We start from the raw sequence: 19,235 nt of genomic DNA on the forward strand, positions 1-19,235 counted from the left end.
GGTCGATATTGACGATTAAAAGTCGAAACGTTAAGGGTTAATCGTAGATAGATCTCGAGTACAGAAACGAATCTTGACCCTCGACAATGGAAGAGTCAATGAGGAAGTCTCATTGCTGGGTGAAAGAGAATACTAGATTCGCGATGGGAACGAGAAGTAAGCCACTAGCCGACGAAAACGGTTTAGCCTAGCGTGATGTAATTTTCTTATCAACCTACTCTCTGAGTTATGAGATAATTATACGTTGCGCTATCTTTGGTGAGAGATACGTAAATGCTTCAACATTTTATGCATTTTACGATTGTCAGAGCTGTTATAAATTATAAGCGATCAGGAGAACTGATACTCGAGTGCTCTAAGTGATTATTAGAGTCGAATTTATTTGATGTTTGAATAATTTCATAAGAATTTTTCAATGAAACAGAATTCCCTTTTTCGTTTGTGACACGTGTTACAGATAAGTTGGTATTGTACAGGGTGTCACATTTTAATCGATCCACGCAAATATTTCCTAATTATTATTACATTGTACATTATTCGAAAAGGCGTTTCAAATAAAACTTGTCCTGTTTCGAAGGGGATAATTCTTTGATAATTATCTACAATAATTATTATATGAAATAACTTCGTGCACTAAGTAGTTCCATAACGAATCGAAATGTCGTAATAAAAATCGTATGGAAAGGCTAAGGTTAAGAAGAACAGAACCGTAAAATTTGCTGATCGCGAGTGAATTGCTTTCGAAATTACAGAGACGTTCCTCATCGAGAATACTTAAAAATCAAGTTCACATAAATTAATCGCACACTGCCTGCCCACAATTTGACCTATTTATAATTCCCATAAATTCTCTTATTCGCTGTGTACGGCGGCAAGTAGGAAAAGAGATGATTCACTTACTATTATACCGCTAACATCGCATATTACTATGCTACTTAATGTTCGATAATTTTCTAAATATACATAAATTACTACACTCTCTACGAATACGGCGTTTCACCATCCCATTTGTTTAACCATCATCCAGTTCATCGATCCTCTATACGAGCCCGGAGTAACAGAATTACTAAATCGTTACGGAAAGCGTATAGAATCACATGAGAATTACAGCGATTAAATAAAGGAATTACGCGTAACTACAATTTCACGCGATTAACACGAAACCTCGTATAATTAATTTAATATCTTTATCAAATCGAACGTACTTTACTGCCAGCTTCATACACTCGTACAAACACGCGAAAATAAAAGTTAATTATCAAACGGTAAGCAATCCTCTACACGCGCTTCTCACCGTTTCTCGAAAAATCGCGGTTGCTCGAGTCGCGATGCGCCGAAACGCGCGCTAATCTCACGCTATCAAATTTTCGTTTCTCGGCAATTTTTAATCAAAATCGTCTCGCGTTTCCTTCTTCCGAGATTGCTGCGGTGGCCCGTGTTCTTTTTTCTTTTTTTTTTCTCCTCCTCCTCCTCTTCGTTCCTCGTGGTTAACCGCGATTCACCGTCCGGTTCCCATAATCCGAAATTACAGGCGGCCCAGCCTCGCGATGCACGCACGCATTACATGCATGCATAATGCGTTATGCTACGGGGGACCGCGCCGATACAGGCTATCTCCGGTACAAATGCCCCTCGAAAGCTTATTAGCCGATCGAGCCTTTGAAACGGCAAAAAGAGAGAGACAAAGGAATAATAAATGAATGGAAAAGATAAAAAGGAATAGATCGTCGGGCGTGTGGAAGTTCCCTTTGGGAAGAACTTCGCTATCCTCGTTCTCATCTTGTTGTTGGATACTTTTGACAGTGAATTAAAAGATCGAATAAGATAAATGGATAATGACGAGGAGAAGCTTGTTAGGTTAAAACGCTTTCGACAGAGAGAACGCTGGTATTGGTTCAAGTAATTGAGAAATCACGTAGGTAAACCGTGGATACGTCCTGTGCGGTGTTTGGTGGCTTGGAGTGTTCAAGATGCTGCTCAAGTTGGATGTTTGATAAAGATAACCGCACTGCATTTCTCTTTGCTTTTTCTTTTTTCGTTGCCCCGCGTTTGTTTTAGGATTATTCGTGGAATGTTTGCTCGCACGAAATTCGAAACACCGCGCTCTAAGGTGATCCGTTTCTGCTTCTTTCACAGAACGCGACTTGTTCCATCGTTCTCGATGCTTTCAATTTGACGAATACGTGGCTGTGGATATTAATTGAAGGAAAGTTCAAGTTGCTACGTGTAATCGCGATAGGAAATATGAAATATGATCTCTTCTTCTAACAAATTTATTCAAATGAAGAAGAAAAGTATGTTGAGTGTAATTACATGGAGAAGTACCTAGTACCAAGAAATTCATAACATGTAGTAACATTTATAGCTATTGTTAATAATGAAACGGCAATTGTACATCAGAGATTATTTGAAACACATTTCAAGCAGTCAGGTAGTCATTACACCATACAGTTTATTAAAGCAACCTCGACTTCTTTATTTCACAAATTACGAAGTACAGAAGACACTGGTGCACCTTTTCGTTGCATAAATACGTTCCAATGAATCCTCAGCATTAAAACACATACTAATTACGCGATAGTTAAACGTAAGGATAATTACGTATTTCAAAATTCTGACCGAAATTCAAGATCATTACAACGTCGAATTAAAATTAAAACATTAACTACCCACCACCTGCTTTAGCATACTGCTTTATCGGGGAGGAATTAACGAGAGCAATTTACCGTCCAAACACAGTTCAGACACAGAAGCTCGTAAAATTCATTTATCTTACAGTACATAAAAGCGTACTTAAAATATTTTCCATGGTGCAACAAAGGGAAAAAGACGAAACGTGCAGTATTATAAGTAACTGCGTTTGCACCGATCGTTTAGAGCTTACTTATAAACTCTTACCTCTATTCATTTACATAATACGTAAAAATGAAATTTGGCTCGCTTACATCGGCTGACGAACAGAGAATCTGTAATTATACGCTAAGCTCAATAATAAAATTTGCTTGTTTTGGAAAATTAGCATTTATATTATATGTTAAACCATAAAGAAAAAGCCACGTCCGGCCGAACGTAGCAATTTGTTATCTACGTACATAGTTGGAAAATCTGCATTTATACGACCATCCCGAAGCATAGACACAAATAACCGTAGCAGGTGTTAAGTGTTGCTAGCATTAGGAAAAACGTATAACGATCGATCCGTGTAAGACGTCCGTTCAATAGAGAACGTCAGTTTAACGAGGCACTTAGGTTATATAGATAGAGGCGGCGCAACGCGTAACAATTTAAATTACAATGTCCCGCAAAACTGATAGCGTAAGGGGAAGGAGAAATTAAGTTATCTATTACCGGGGTCGTAAACTATTCGCGGTTATCTCAATTGAACTGGCCGTTATCGATCGATTTAACAATTTAATGCCGTCGTTATTCGAACGACAACGGATGGTCCACGAGGATATAGACATTTCGCGATGATTCGACTCTTAGAAGTCCATCGTTCTTCGTTGAATGTAAGAAAATTTGGAACATCGATGAGATTTTCTGGTTGTCTATTTACGTATGAGAGAAACATAAAGATATTGTATATTTGCTTCTTTCATTGGAAAAAAGCAATTCTTCGGTATAGTTGTCAAAGGACATAGGGAACATAATATTAGAAACACCTCTGAAATAATCTAACATACAATTGAAAATATTAGAATAAGTAATCTTTGTGTCGCTGGAAGCGCCTTTGGAAAAATGTAAATAGAACTTTTTCTTTTGATAAAAAATTATAATTGTAGAAATTACATAAGGAAGGAAGATAAATTGTTTAATGAAAGATCAGAGGAAGGGGGAAAAATTCGAAAGATAAATAAAATAACGCGTAGAAAAATTTGTCTCAACAAGATTATTTCATTTGATTCTCGAAAAAGAATTTTATTTGCTCGATCCACAAGGAAACTATTTCCTTATCCGGATATCTCTGCTCGTACGTATACCTACAAACGTATTCAATTTATGCTGACATAACGCGTGGCTTATCGTGAAAAGGCATACAATTTTTCACACTGGCGTGGCGCCATTCTACTTCAATATTAATCTAGAATAACGTTCAAAGCGGATACCATAATCAAGAAGATGGCAAATAATTCGCACGACACGTGTTAGTCATGGGGTCAATGAGAAAGGTCTACCTCATCGAATCGCGCAATTGGGTCAAGTAACACTATCAATTATCATTTCATGAAACAATCAATTTAATTTGAATGATGATTGATATTCCTTCGCTTCGCATCATTGGGTGTACGATTAAGATTAAATGGAAGGTTTTCGTCGTAGTATTTTGATAGAACGTAAAGGATAAAAATAATATGGAAGATAAAAACAAAAAGAAATCGGTATTCCTTTTTTTCCCTTAGACTTCTCTGATGAAGTAATTAAGATAGATAGATAGATTTGTCAGTCAGTGATCGTATAACACGGTTAATTCGTTCCGTGTTGTATCGAAATCGTGTTAAGAGAAACTTGTTCTATACGAGGATTGTCCAAGTCCACTGAGTCTTGCCATATGGAAATCTTATTGCGAGAATATCGTGTTGTAGAGGAGGACTGTCGCAATTTTTCCATCGAAACCGTGTTTCCGGAGTTCCGTGTTACACGAGGGTTCGATGTATTCCAACCTTGTGGCCTTAAGATAGCACTTGGATTACGATTTTTATGAACTTCTCGCTATCGCATGTAACTTACTACTACAAACATTACAGTTATACTACTACGGTGATGATCAACGACATTTTTCTTTCCAACTTTAATCTCCATCCTTGCTTCTTATCTCTTTGGTTTCCTGCAACTAGGTTATCTGCTTCGATTAAATAATTAATAAATTGAAATTGATAAAAGCATACGCAAAATCCTTCGATAATAAAAAGAAACAAATGGATTCGGTCGCATATTCGTTCTTTATATCTTGGATTATCTACTCTGTTTAAAATTAACTCACTGATTGTCTGGCAATATTTAAACGTGATCTCTATAGATGACTTACGAGCGATTTGATAAATGTACGTTTCATTATAATCGTTCTTTATATTTTCTATCAGTAAAACGGAACCAGTGGTCTTTTTATTCGTAAAATCATCAACTGGCTGATTCATCGTGTTCCATTACCGGGTATATTGACGTAACACATGCGAGGTCACTTCTCAAGTCGACTAATAGGCAACTGAAATTAATTAAGATCGAAGGCAGGATAAAAGTGCGCAATGGCAAACTACTTTCAAAGTAGATCGCTTTGCCTCTACCTACAACACAAACTAAGAACCAAAGGACGAATTGTATCAGGCATAATAGCTGTCTTTATATATTTTTTCTTCAGGCAATACCGACACGATTTATTTCGCAACATGAATCTTCCAAAGATTCCGTGTCTTAATTTTTACATTTACGTTCGTGTAAATTTTTTTGCAAGAAGCAAATAAATTGTTAATTGAACCTTAAAAAGCAATTATAACATAATAACATTAAACTGATCGAACGATACGATTTTATTTTAAGATGTTAGCTATCACCTATCAAAAAGATATTCTTGATCGTTGTAATCTGCTAAAAATTAACTACTTCCATATTCTTTATCATCCTCATTATCATAAATTATTCTAGTGCCACAGAACAGCCAATAAACGGATGATACAACTCGATAATATTTTCTACTTTCAAATACGTATACCTTTTATAATTCTATATTTTTATTTCCTTTAATAAAACGTTAGATCTGTAAATAAAATTATTCTGAGAATCGTAATTGCCCTAACATACTAAAAGCAAATTAGTTTCGTATATAAATCCTCGCTTCAAATTATTCTATTTCAAGAAACATGATCACCGTTATCCTCTATATTCTATATGTTGGTAATTACCTTTGTCTTTCATAACTGAAAAGTTAGACCGGTTTTACACGGAAATAAACGTAGTGAACGCCTACGGAATACGCATGCACATCAATAGAAGCGTTCGCGCGACGATTCTCGTGAGACGTGGTATCGCGATGCTCATTTCGTGTATCCTGGCGACGATACCTCTCCTACGAAGGCGACAAACGAAACAAATTAAATATTTTCTTCGTATACAATCGCACGCACAAGTGTGTGTGACAAATTGCATGTCAGCACAGCGGGAGCGAAAGAAACTTTTTAGAAAAACTGAACGCGCTAGCTCCGCCTCTTACTTGAACGCGTATGACAGTGATCGAATTACATACTTTTTACATGTTCACCTTAATAACAATACCGCTATACCTCTCCATTTTTCAATATAAAATTTCCAAAACAGTTTCACATCGTATATTAATGTTTCTTTTTTAATTTCTAAGAAAATTTTCACTGTAATAGATGGAGACGTTATCTTGGCGATGGATTGATACAGAGATCACGCGTTAAATATGGAAAGTTTGAGGCTTGACATCCCGACTTCGATATCGCTAGATCTCACCATATTTCAATATAAGATATCCCACACCGTTTCACATCGTACGTTAGTTTTTGAACAACTCCAAAGAAGATTTTCGCCGTAATAAATGGGAACGTTAGCTTGGCTTTCATACACAAATTACGTGTTAAATATGGAAACTTCGAGGCTCGATATCTCGACTTTAATACCGCCAAGCCTCCACATTCTTTTATCCAACATTTTCAATACAATCTCGCGTCGTATATTAGTCTTTTTGAAAAATTCCTAAGACAATTTTCACCGCGATAAATGGAAAGGTTATCTTGTCTACGCTTTCATACACAGATTACGTGTTAAATATGGAAACTTTGAGGCTCGATATCTCAACTTTGGTACCGCTAAGCTTCTTTAAACTTTAACCACGTGAAACTGATTTTCTCGCAGAAATACCTTAAAATAAACGGCGATGTTCACAATGGTGCGTAGCTCGGGATACGCGTAATTGCAAATACGCTGTGAACCCGGCCATAGTATCCGCCGGCGAAATTTCGGCCTGCATCAAAAACTCGTCTCTACTCTCTGCTCTTAAGTGAGCTGCCACGCGTTAGTAGAAGGATGCGGACCACAGAAAAGAACATACGCAAGGTAGATCATACACTCGACAGGTGGTCGCAATTATTACGCTCTGCTGTCAGCTACATGCGCAACACCCCCACACAAACGTAGCTTTGCACAAGCGTAGGTATCTACGCGTCGGCTGACAAGCGACTACGGAATGACCAGTCGTGTAAACGCGTAATATGACACGCGAAATCGTTTCCAGGTATCGAATTACCAGGAATTGGAAGTAAAGAAGCCACGGGACCGCAAGGTGCACCGCGATGGGGTGCTGGACCGGTCTCGTATCGAACGGTTGGCCTATGCCATGTGGGAGATCGCGGATTTTCGAACGTCGTTTCACATTGTAACCGGTGTAGAACGATTTATGTGTTGGCTTATATCGGCTGGATACAGAAAAGAATGCCGTAGGATGATGTACGGTGTGGTTGCGTTGGTGGCAAACGTGTTTCGTTGGCGTAGACACGCTTTCGTGAGGTGAGCTTTTGCATTGTGTTTTTTTTTTTTTTTTGCAGTTCAGTTCAGAGAAGTTCGAGGATGTTTTAAGTACGAAGCAAATGGATTTTGAGGCTCCGGTGGCAAAGGTGGCGATTGTTCGCGACAGCTTTTAGGGCGGTCGTAAAACGTTGCCATTCGATCTTTTTGGAGGTCCTCTTTTTAAATTTCCTTTGTCTTTTATCATCGCCTAGGCATAGGTCTTGGTTCGTTTTTTATCCGTTATATTGTAGAAAAAAGAACTTAGGAAACAGATGAACAAATTTAGTATAAATGTTGTTTTCCTATCTCATTCTAGAGATTGAAAAATCGACGTAAACGAATAGTGGAAAGAACCACGGCTACGTCGCGCTTATAATAATATGCCAATTAACGCGTACAACTTTCTAAACACACATAGATCGCTAATCGCTGACACAGAAATTACCAAAGCTCGGCACGTCGTGTCGGTATAATTAATAATCCATCGATGCTTTTTGAGAAGACAATTCACGCAACAACGCTGCTTCCCGAGAGGAACATTAATCTACTTGATCGTTTGAAAGAGTATGTTGATTCGACTGATGCATCTGATCGTTTTAATGTCGTTAATGACATGCTTGAAAAATGATGCGTGAAATTATCGAAGCGAAACTCGCACTGGCGTGAACGCGAGTGTTATTAGACACGAGTTGGTTTGCACATTTCATTTAATGATCCTGGCTTTTAAAAGGAAGATTGATTTGCCCGATCGTACGATTCAGGATGCTGTGTACGTCTGATTAAATTATTTTCAATTCACCGACGTGATCTTAATTAACATTAAACGACGGTAATAAACATTCTGCAAAAGCGACTACAAAATTTAACTTGCAGCAGGTTCGTCCTTTATTTTTAAACGCTTTTTTTTATCAGTTTGCCTTGCCAAGCTTATTAAATACGTCATGTTCAAGATCTATAAAGAAGTCATCAAGATTTTTCTACACATCTGCGAGAAATCATAAATCGACGAAACAAGAATTAAAAGTAAGAAAATATTTTGCACCGGCTATTGAGAATCGTTTCCAAGCTCTGTAAAAAAGATTCCCCAAGGTTTGTCGGTAATTCTCTCCCATCAAATACGAAAATTGCAGAATAATCGCTAAAATTGTATATCGATAGAACAACAATTCAGAACGAGATTAAAAATGTTGAGAAACGTCGTACACAAATATGTTCGCTCGGTGGGGAATAACGTTCAACTTGATCAACTATTTTTGAGATAGAAGTCATAGGAAAAGCGTAATTCATAGGCGACTAATAGGCTCGTTAGGTTTCTCAGAGCGGAAAGAGAAGATGGTGGAAGGAGGAATCAACGCCAGTAATGTCGGCCAGCGTTAGATTCTACATAGAAAGCGACGCGCGAGCAGCTCATTAATGCTTAAAAATATCGGTAGAACGTTTTGCTTTCTGGCCATGAAACGAACATGACGAGGTCGTTGATTAATCGCGTGTCAATTTGCCGTCGACGACAGACGATTTACACGGCGAAACGGTGAGTCAGCGTTTGTCCCATTTGAAATTCAAAACGATCGCGCGGATATGCACGCGGCGCTCGAAGACTAAACGTCGAGCCGAGGAATTTCTTGATCGAAATCGTTTCTACCTTTTACGCGCTCTAAAACACATTGTTCTAAAATTTTAGACAACGACAAATATATGTACATTTAGTTGATTTACAACTTGTTGAAGCAGTATCGAAGATGCAAACATCAGTAAACTGTTTGCAACTTCTTCTGTTAAAAGTTACAACATAAAGATTAAAACTGCTATGTATAATACGTACAGTAAAAACTAATATTTCTATAAATATTTCTTAACAACATCTTAATCTAACGCGATAAAAAGGCGTAACGATAATCGCGTATTGATCGGATCGTTTATTTGAAACGTAGTGCCAGTCTAGTTTTTTGAAGAAATTAAGAAAATGAAAAATGTACTATTTTCACGTGAACTTTTCACTTCTAAATAATTTATAATTTCAATCTCGAAACATTCGTCTGTTTTAATCAGTTTTCCTTAATCGATGGAACTACATAATATTTTATTTTGAAAGCAACGTAAGTCCATTTCCTGTAATCTGTATCCTGTCCAAACAGTGGAGACACTAGTAATTAGAAACAAATGATAGCGAATGTAATCCTAACCCTTGTATCTGATATAATATAGCATATACGGATGTGAACAAGTTTTTTATATACGTTTTAGTAATATTCTGATAAATTATTATTACATTTGTTAAATTAGTATTACTGAGATTAAATTTAATTGTTACGATTAAATGTAATTATTGTTACACTTCAAGTATTATTAAATTAATAATACTTTTACATTCATATCGGGTCGTATCGAAGTGCAAACCTAAGATCGAAGAAAGTACATGGTGTTGTTATCTTGCTTTCGTCTCTCGCAATGAACAACCTGGTGTTAATATTAAAATTATGATAGTGGTACAGGAGGTACGTTTATTGCAGTTTAACACACTAATGTTATAAGAATTTTAATTCATTTAATTCTATTCTATTTATTTTCAAGTATCGTAGAGACGTTTCGAAACAGAAGTATGGAACATAAATTTTAAACAATTAAAATTTGATAAATTTATATAATTTACTATCTTTGCAAGTTCAAGCCCATTCATAGCTATGAAAAACGATATTAGTCGAGTTAATTCTGAACAAAAATATTTCTATAAAAATATGAATTTACATTTACTTAAACACATAGAGACACGTGGATAAACCAAATGGACCGTATCGCCAGTTTTCATTCGATGGAAACGCAAACACCTAAATATTTCAAAATCAAAGAAAAAATGTACTTACGCCACTTTCGAAATAAACGCTGCAATCGTACCAAACTTAACTCAATTCAACAATTCAACTCAATATCCATTAGTTCAATCGTTCGATCTACAACGTACCTACTCTAAAACTTCAACTTTCGCCGCAGCTGTAGAAAGATTGCAGCCATCGTTAAAATTTTGCATTTTCTGGGCGAATAAAGCACCGCTTCGTGGCAAAAGCAATCTCGAATGCGAACGAGTTCGAGAGGTGTTTCCTCTCATGGTTCCAGCGAACTCGAATTACGAGCGTATAATTTCTCGACGCTGCGCTCGCTTGCGTTCATGTACCCTTTACGAGTTATTATCTCGCTTGCAGTATGGCGGGCGAGATACAAGAATAAGGGGAAACAAAAGTATAGAAATTGAAGGGGCCCGTGTGTCGATCGAAAAAATTACCATGATCGTTACCACGCTTTTACTCGATCTTTGAAATATCGCTTTCTGTATTTTAATATAGATATTTATAGCCACGCTTCGAGCGTGAAAGCGCGATTTTCGTTCGTGATAAAGTTTACCTTCAATTTTAATTTCTTAACTCACCGAACGTAGGGTTTAAAGACTTCCTTTCAAAATTTTCAAATATTCCTTATCTACCGTTATATTCAAGTAAAAGATGTATTATATTACTCTATAAAATGACGAAGAAATCGAAACGCGGTAATGTTATTTTCCACGGAGTTTAAAGCCTTCCTTTATAACTTTCCAAATATTTGTTATTCATCGTTGTATTCAATATACGTATTTAAGAAATTACGAATAAATGGAACTAATTTTATAATCGTCTTATCGTGATATAACGCGATTAAAATGATTTTTAAATGTCAACATACGATGATAAAACTGGTGTCTACGTTATAATAATGAAACGTTGTAAAAGTACAAAGCCCTTCGTTTTTTCTTGGCTGGAATTTGTATTACCTTTTAATTAATGGGATGCGCGTAATCTTCGGTAATGATATTATGGAACTAGAGAAAAATTGATTAAAACATAATTACTTCCGGCAAAACGAGTTCGTAACACGTCGCGCTTGGGACAACGCGGCGATCGATCGATCGTAACTTAATCGAAACGCGATCCAGCCCACCTAGACACGCTGTCCTTGTAATAGAGATCAATAACTGATGATGACTCTAATCGTTTCATCTTAATCGATACAAATTTTCCGTATCTGCTTGCCAATCATAATTTCTTTACGGTTGATCGCATTAGTTTTATTGTATAAAAAAGTATTTGCCTATATGTGTGTGTGTGTGTGTGTGTGTATGTGTGTGTTTGTGTAATGTGCACCCACGTTACGTAAACAGGATTACGTTTATGTAGTCCTCGTGCAACGCGAGAAGAAAGTTACATTACCGGCTTTTAACGAGAGGAAATAGCTAAACAGAGAGTTATTTCACAGCGAAACTATCTAGTTAGTCAAATCAGCTAATTCTCTCGAACTGACACTTATTTAATTATACCGCATATTTCGATCAATTTCAAGTTTCCTTCGTTCGTGCTGCTTTCGATTAACATTTGACCCGAACACCGGCAAACGAGATTTTACTTTCTTGAAATTAAATTCCATGTACGAATCTTGCAACAAAATTTATTTCAATATACATTTATTTCAACTGAGAATTTATGTCAAGGTTCTGATCAATTTTCAAAATTTCGTTTATCGATTGAACGAACTTTTTCAAGTTCGCCTAAGATTCACGAGAAGAATTTAAATCGTCGATCGAATTTGCTGTCAGACAGTTAGGATCCTGGAAACAGTATACCGTTGTTTAGAACAGAACATTTTACACCAGCGCGAAGGAAGAAAGAAGAAGAATTAAAATTAATTAACATCGGAATAAAATGTTATTTATGCCTTTCTATCCGCGGTATTTAACGCTGACATGCTGCAGACACTCCGAAATTGATCTGAAAGTAAAATCTTATATACGCCTTTCTATGCGCGGCATTCAATGCTGACACGCAGTGCTAGACACTCCAGTAAAGCAAACTCGAATGAAAATAAATCTGTCAATAAGGTAAACGTGTGAATTAGTAAGATTGGTCATTAAATGGCACGATCAACCTTTCCTCCTTCCATTAACATCGCACACGAGAGAAACCAAAAGGTTGCAAACGTTTTCTTCAAACAGCCCGTATCCACCCACGTTCGTTTTATAGGGGAACCAATAGGCAAGATGCAACTAACACGCCTTCTACAACGCGCCTTATTGTCCGCTGTCAGCGTTACGACTGTCGAACAGCGTTTCCGCGCGGAATACAACACCCAGTTCTACCGGGCGTGCATTTAATTAAAACGACACCTTCGCTTTCTCCGGGGGCAGGATAACGCGATCCAGCCGTGAACGTTATCCAAGTGGCGGTAAAGAGTTTCATTGAGCGTTAAAACCCACGGAGGGTATGTTGCTCTATTTTTGTTTTACGACGTCCCGAGTTTCGCGAGTCGGATAATTCTTCGAACATACGAGATCTTCAGTTGAATTAAATCGGCAATTTTATCCTTAGGAATTTTATACGTTCGTAATTAATTTAAACATCGCGGAATTTCTCTTTTTTTTTTTTTTAATTTTTCCATCGAGACAATGATCTACAGTGAGATCCGTTATAACGAGACGTGATACAGTACGCGCGTACCGAGCGAATATTCAAAGTCGATTTTCTCGAGAACAAAGCCTCAAACGAAAAATTGTTATTCTATATTTTCGACTTCTTTTTTCGCGTAGAATCACCCCCTTTCCGCTTGTACCACCAGTTACCAACCACCCTGTATATTTTCTGATTTTTTTCAAATTTGAACGGTGGTATCGCGATAGACGAGTCTCATAACTACACTGCGGATTACATATGCGTTTACGCGACATTCCAAGATGCAAAGATGCACAGAATTGCACACGATATGCAGAAATATATAAAATATTCGTATTTAGTGCGTATTGAGGTTGAATGAGAGTGTGTATGGAAAATTATCTATGTAAATCAATCTGAATTTTATAGCCGACAGGCAAAATTTACTAAAACACGTATATACATAAAATATCCAAAATACGGTATCTGTTAGACTACGTAGTAGACGAAACAAACCTCTGCATAGGTTTCACTTTTTCGAGATTATTTTAACAAAAATATAGATTTACATGAAAATCTGCAGTCTACTTGTAATAGTATCAGTGAAATATCAAAGTGTTTCGTATAGCGCATATAGCGGGTGATTTATATTCACGAGCGTACATTTCCAGATAATAGTATCTATTGAAAACAACGATACGAAATGGGTTATTTCAAATAGTTATAGCAGCAGTTTAATGTCTCTTCTATGGGCTTACAAAACTTCCTCTTTACGTCCTAACCAAGATTTAAAACACCAGTGCACATAAAAGAATTGCGCCTTATTTTCCACTGTTACTGCCCCGTTTGAAATTGTCGCCATGAAATAAATATAATTCTGTATCGTCGTCATCGGTAGCAGCATCATTGACACGTTCCACACTACTACGTACACTCAGCGTGTTCAATATCGAGTACATACTAAAAGTGTTTCGACAGAAAAATAATAATTAAAGCAAGAAGAAAATAAATTTAACTTATTTCTCCATAAATTTCTTTTGTGCGCTCAAAAGCAAATATGTTTGACGATAGACGATGGAAAAGTAATATTTGTTAACTTAAGTAATAATTGTTAACTAGTGAAAAGCTTTCATACGCTTTCAAACTGTACCCAACGACAAATTTCCAAACGAAGCTCCTCACATTTGTACCATAAAGCCACCCACATGATAATCAAACAGCTAAAAAATGCTACCAAATGGACAAATTGTGAATGTGAAATATTAAAAAAAAAAAAACATTTGTACGAATATGCCCGTCTTCTGCTTTTAATAAAATATTTTACACTGTTATCGATAGACGTCGTTCCATATTAATCAGCTACAATTATCCTATATCATGTTTCAATTACAAATAAAATCTACTGGTGTGCGCAACAGAATTAGCGAACCTAATTGTAAATAATTAACAATCTTTCTATTGCTTTGCGTAAAAGAAAATCGATTGAAGCGGTCGGTTAGTATCTATCGGTTGTAAAACGAAATCATTCATCGACGCGGATTTGCTGCAACCTGGCGAACCGGTGCGGAACAACGGGAGACCACCTGCGCGTTTCTGCCATTTGGTGCCGTGCAAGGATGAATGAAAAACGAGCATCGCACACGTGCAAACTGCTCGTACAACGGTGTACACGTGGTAATAAAGGCGCACCACGAACGGGTGTATCGCGTCGAACGTTTGGCACTTATATATGGACCGACGCGGCTACGTGGGCAGAAGAAGAAGAAGCGGGGTCAATAAAAAGCAAAGAAGTGTCTGCGAGGAAAGCACGAGTGGGAAAGGGTAGAACGAAGGAAGAAAGCAGAACGCGGAGAACTCTCAAGCATGTAAATTGCACGGTGCGTCCACTGTATCCGATTTTAATGCGACTCGATAACTTTCTGATTTTTCTGTCTTTGGATCCTTGCGATTCTATTATTGATTTACTTGAGAGCAGTCTTGCGAGAATATGGCATAGTTATTAGGTTGGGAATGTGCAATGTGAAAAAATATATCGTCTACAAACGGATATTCTTTGTCGAAGAATATGAAAAATACGTACGCGTATCTGTACTTTTTCGTTGAATTTCGTATCTTTATAGGTCATTATATAAACATAGGTCAGCATATTTTTTTAATGCGAAATACTAAAATACAGTTTAATCTATTCTTAATATAAAATTGAATTATATATTACGATTGGGGTTACTTTATTTTCAGAAAAGATATTACTTAAATTTGTATTGCGATAACGGGATATAGTTTATTGTTAAAGTAATTTACTACGCTAGAAATAAATGTATGAGTCACACATTATCGAACGTTATTTTTAGAACATTGAAAAAACAGCACGTCCTCCTTTTTTTTCTATTGGTAGATATGTTTCATGCATCCAGCTTACTGACTAGATAAGTTAACCACAAGGTTGTTTCTCTTATTTGATATTCGCATGTAAACTAGATATATTCGCATGTAACTAAGGAATTACGTGACCGGAAAAGGAAGTATCGATAACAGAAGTAGAAATTTACGCATTGCACGGAAAAATTACTTCGACAGAGCTGAAAAATTCATATCAAAGAGTCGATAAATTAACTCCGATACATCCTGCGTTCGAGAGATACAGAAAGCAGAATTACGAATTTATTTGTTCGCACTGATCGAGCTTCAGGATTTTGTTTTCATTTTAAATTACTTCCTTTAAATTCCAATACTGATAAATTACGTCTCTCTTTCTCTCTTTCGATATAAATTGTATTAAAATTAAAATACACGTACGAAAGGGATGAAACTATCGCAAAATGAGGGAGAAGAAAGACAATCAGGTAGGCAACATGGACAACGAGTAAACAGCCGAAAAGGAAGTCCGCAGCATCTGCGCGAATTTCGTAACTGCTTCTCTCGAGACTGTTTATCGTTGTTGGATAATGAGCTGTCGGCAAAGATAAATTCGCGGAACACACAAACAGTCGGTTTGATAGCTCGGTGCACGGCGCACCTTAGACACGCGTGCATTTATTTATACGCGTGAAGCAGACCGGTGCACGGGATGCAGAAATCATGCACTTTTAGCCAAACTCGATAAAATTCCATACTCTTTCCCGCTGCCTCGAATACCTGAACGTGAGCGGCTGGTTCGGTTGTTCCTGCAGGGCTCATATCTTTGACAGTCTCGAACGTGTCGCGCTCGCAAAGTATGGAGCACTCGCTGCAATTCGAAACTCCAGGTTCGTTTCATATCAAAAGAACGTTCGTAGTAGAGGTTCTGCGTTTTGACGGTTCTCTTTTCAGGTTTCAGAGAAATAGAATGAGGGAGAAAGCGAAAATTTACATATCTCTTGATTTACAACGAGAAAACGTATCCTAACTCAGTACAGTTTCTTACTTTTGAGTGGCGTTATTCAAAGTTTGTCTGCAAACTGCAACCATTCATTGCCACACCGGAGATGTAACGGATATCCAGCTATTTCCGTGAATAGCGATCAACATAGGAAAGCAATTCCACGAAACTACCAGTTGAAACAAAGTTTGGAATTTGTCAGTTCGAAAAGATTGAGCCGGAAGGGATCGGAAGATGAAGAAGAAAATGATCGAGGAATATCAATCGCTCGGTTATTCGAAAATTTATTAATTGGGATAATCGAGATCCTATTGTATCACGTTCAGTATGATATCAGCAATTGTCCTAACGCTAGGCGGTATGAACGAAGATGTACACAGGAGCGTACATGGGTATGGCTTAACTAGGCTCGTTGTCATCGTGAGATATAACCGCGTAGATCTCGACTGCAGCTAATGGTATTCAGGAAAGTTTTACCTGCAATTTAAAGCGTCCCGTCCTCGACGAATCAGTCAAAGGGGAACGGGAAACCTCTAGATCCGGCAGATTTACGCTTTTACAGAGGCTCGTATCTTCGTGCGACCTTTGAGCGCTCGTTCCGACTGCGTAGAACGATGTTTGAGTACGTCGTGAAGAACGAGCGAAATCTCGTGTAGAGACTCGTGTAATCTGGAAAAACACGTGTCTCGTGGGAACAGGCTATCGAGGAACGTGCGTGTCTTGCCGCATTGACATTTTGATAAGTGCTGGGATTGGTTGGAAATAGAACGAGTTTCTATAGTCCAATAGGATCTCGTTCGTTCGAATCAATTAGTTGTAAAGCGAGCCGATAATCTAATTTTTCGCATAACTAAATAAGAGAATCATTACCATTGCTAGAGGAGTAGCACAGCAGGGAGATGGAAACTTTTTCAGAAAATTAATTTAGAATAATAAGTTTGGAATATAGAATTGTCATTGATTATTTTTATAGCGATCCGTGTGAAATTGTTCAGCGAGTGGAAATTAAATACCCACTACTTATCCAGTGAATAAATCAGACTTTACATGAATTCACAGTCTGAAATAGGAAGTGATCGCAGTGATTAATGATGCTTTGCAAAATAGCCTTATAGAACTTATCAGTCCAACACTGTATTGCCTCGAGATTACACATCAGACGATTCTAATGTATGCAATGGCTAAGATTCTATCTCGCAACCGGCAATTCCCTACAAAAACCACAGCCTCCACTTGCTGATTCTATTTCCTTGTACATCCTATTTTTCCCTTACTATAATCACATTACAATTCCACCCGAAGCTTATTGAATACCTCGATAAATCAATCACGAATAATCAATTGACCTTATCCTCTTGCTCGGTGGATCGTCGATGGCCTTCGTTAGCGTAACGAACAAAAGAGAATCGCACTTGAACTGTTGATGCAATAAAGAAAACATACATAGGGTTATCAATTTAAAGGATGATCGATATCACTTACAATTAAGGCGGCGTTACCATCAGTATCCAGCTGATGCTTCAGCTTTGTAACGAGTGCGGTTATTTATTTATTTACAACCGCCATGCCAGGCTGAATACCGTGTGGGATTAAAGACACGAGATCATTATTTATGCTTTAGCCACGGTTACGCGGTCCGAAGCTAAACTGGACGTCGCGTCATGGCTGCTTGAATTAATCATATGTCACTTGTCTACCGGTATTCCTAGCTGCGAGTCCTTCCTTTTTATTTCTCTCTTTTTTTCTTTCCTCTTTTTGCGAGAAGATGATTAAGACTTCTCTGGAAGTGTATCTGTTCGTTGAACGATAGGTAAAATTGCGAAAGCCTGTTGCAAGCGACACGCCAATGAAATTATTACTCGGCTGATTTCTAAATCGTGTTTTATAGAAATATGTAACTTGAATATACTTCTTTATTTTTGCGTTATAAGCGAAGTGAATAGGTAGTTATTGGCTATTTATTGGTGTAAGAATAAAAGGAAATTTTACTGTTAAATGTGAGAAGTTCAGAATCATTAGCGAATCGTGTTTCGAACATTGATAGATGAGTTGATACATCAAACTTGCCACATACGTACTGTAAGCCTTTCAGACTACCACAGGTGCTGGTAATCATATTTTTAATATTCCTGTATTTTATATTTTACGCGACAGATATTAGATACGTACAAAATCGTGAAAAACAATATGAGATATTTCAATTAAAGGAGGAAATTAACTAGAGGAAATTAAAAAGTTGAGAGAAACAGAATGTGGAAAGAAATATCTGTTTAACGTTGTTGCAGTGATCTCATCGACTATCTCGCCTCTGACTAGACCGATTACAAGTTACAGGTATTATTTCATCGTCTGACACTGGTGACCAAATTGAATTTAAATCTGCACTACCTGCTCACGATTTATGGTTGCGTCGCAAAAATTCCTCGTTGAATGGTCTTTCTTCTTTTTCGTCACGAGACAGCAGCCGTGAAAGTGCCAACCAAGGCTTAAATCGTTTGAATACAATACAACATTCGTCGTGGTGGCATTGCTAATTGCGAAATGCGATCGATCGCGCATCAGCAAACACTAGTCATGCATGACTAGGATCCAGACTGAATAGATGCTGATCACGATATGTATAGATCTGTATGTATATTGTTACCTGTGAAATGAATGGAAGACATATTTCTCTTGGCGTGATCTCACAGGTTGAGAATGAAATGTGAATTATCAATGTGGAACAGAGTTAATGAAAGAGTTATTATTCTATTTTATACTTTGACATACAGTTTTCATCTAAACATTGAAGAGAACTCGTTTAAGTGAAGGGACTATAAATTACTTTTTCGCGACTCTTTGTTAAATTTAGCAAATGGAAGATAAATAAAAAAAAAGAAGGAAAGAGATTGCAAGAAGTAGAAAGAAGT

The 19,235-nt window shown here is 37.3% G+C and overlaps 1 protein-coding gene across 2 annotated transcripts in view; it reads left to right on the top strand.

Moving 5' to 3' along the window:
- wb (wing blister) overlaps positions 1-19,235 on the top strand; it is a 201,805-nt gene that overhangs the window by 167,593 nt on the left and 14,977 nt on the right. The window lies entirely within an intron of this gene.

This window comes from Bombus vancouverensis, chromosome 7 (genome assembly GCF_051014615.1).
Source record: "Bombus vancouverensis nearcticus chromosome 7, iyBomVanc1_principal, whole genome shotgun sequence".
In the NCBI taxonomy this organism is placed as follows: domain Eukaryota; kingdom Metazoa; phylum Arthropoda; class Insecta; order Hymenoptera; family Apidae; genus Bombus; species Bombus vancouverensis.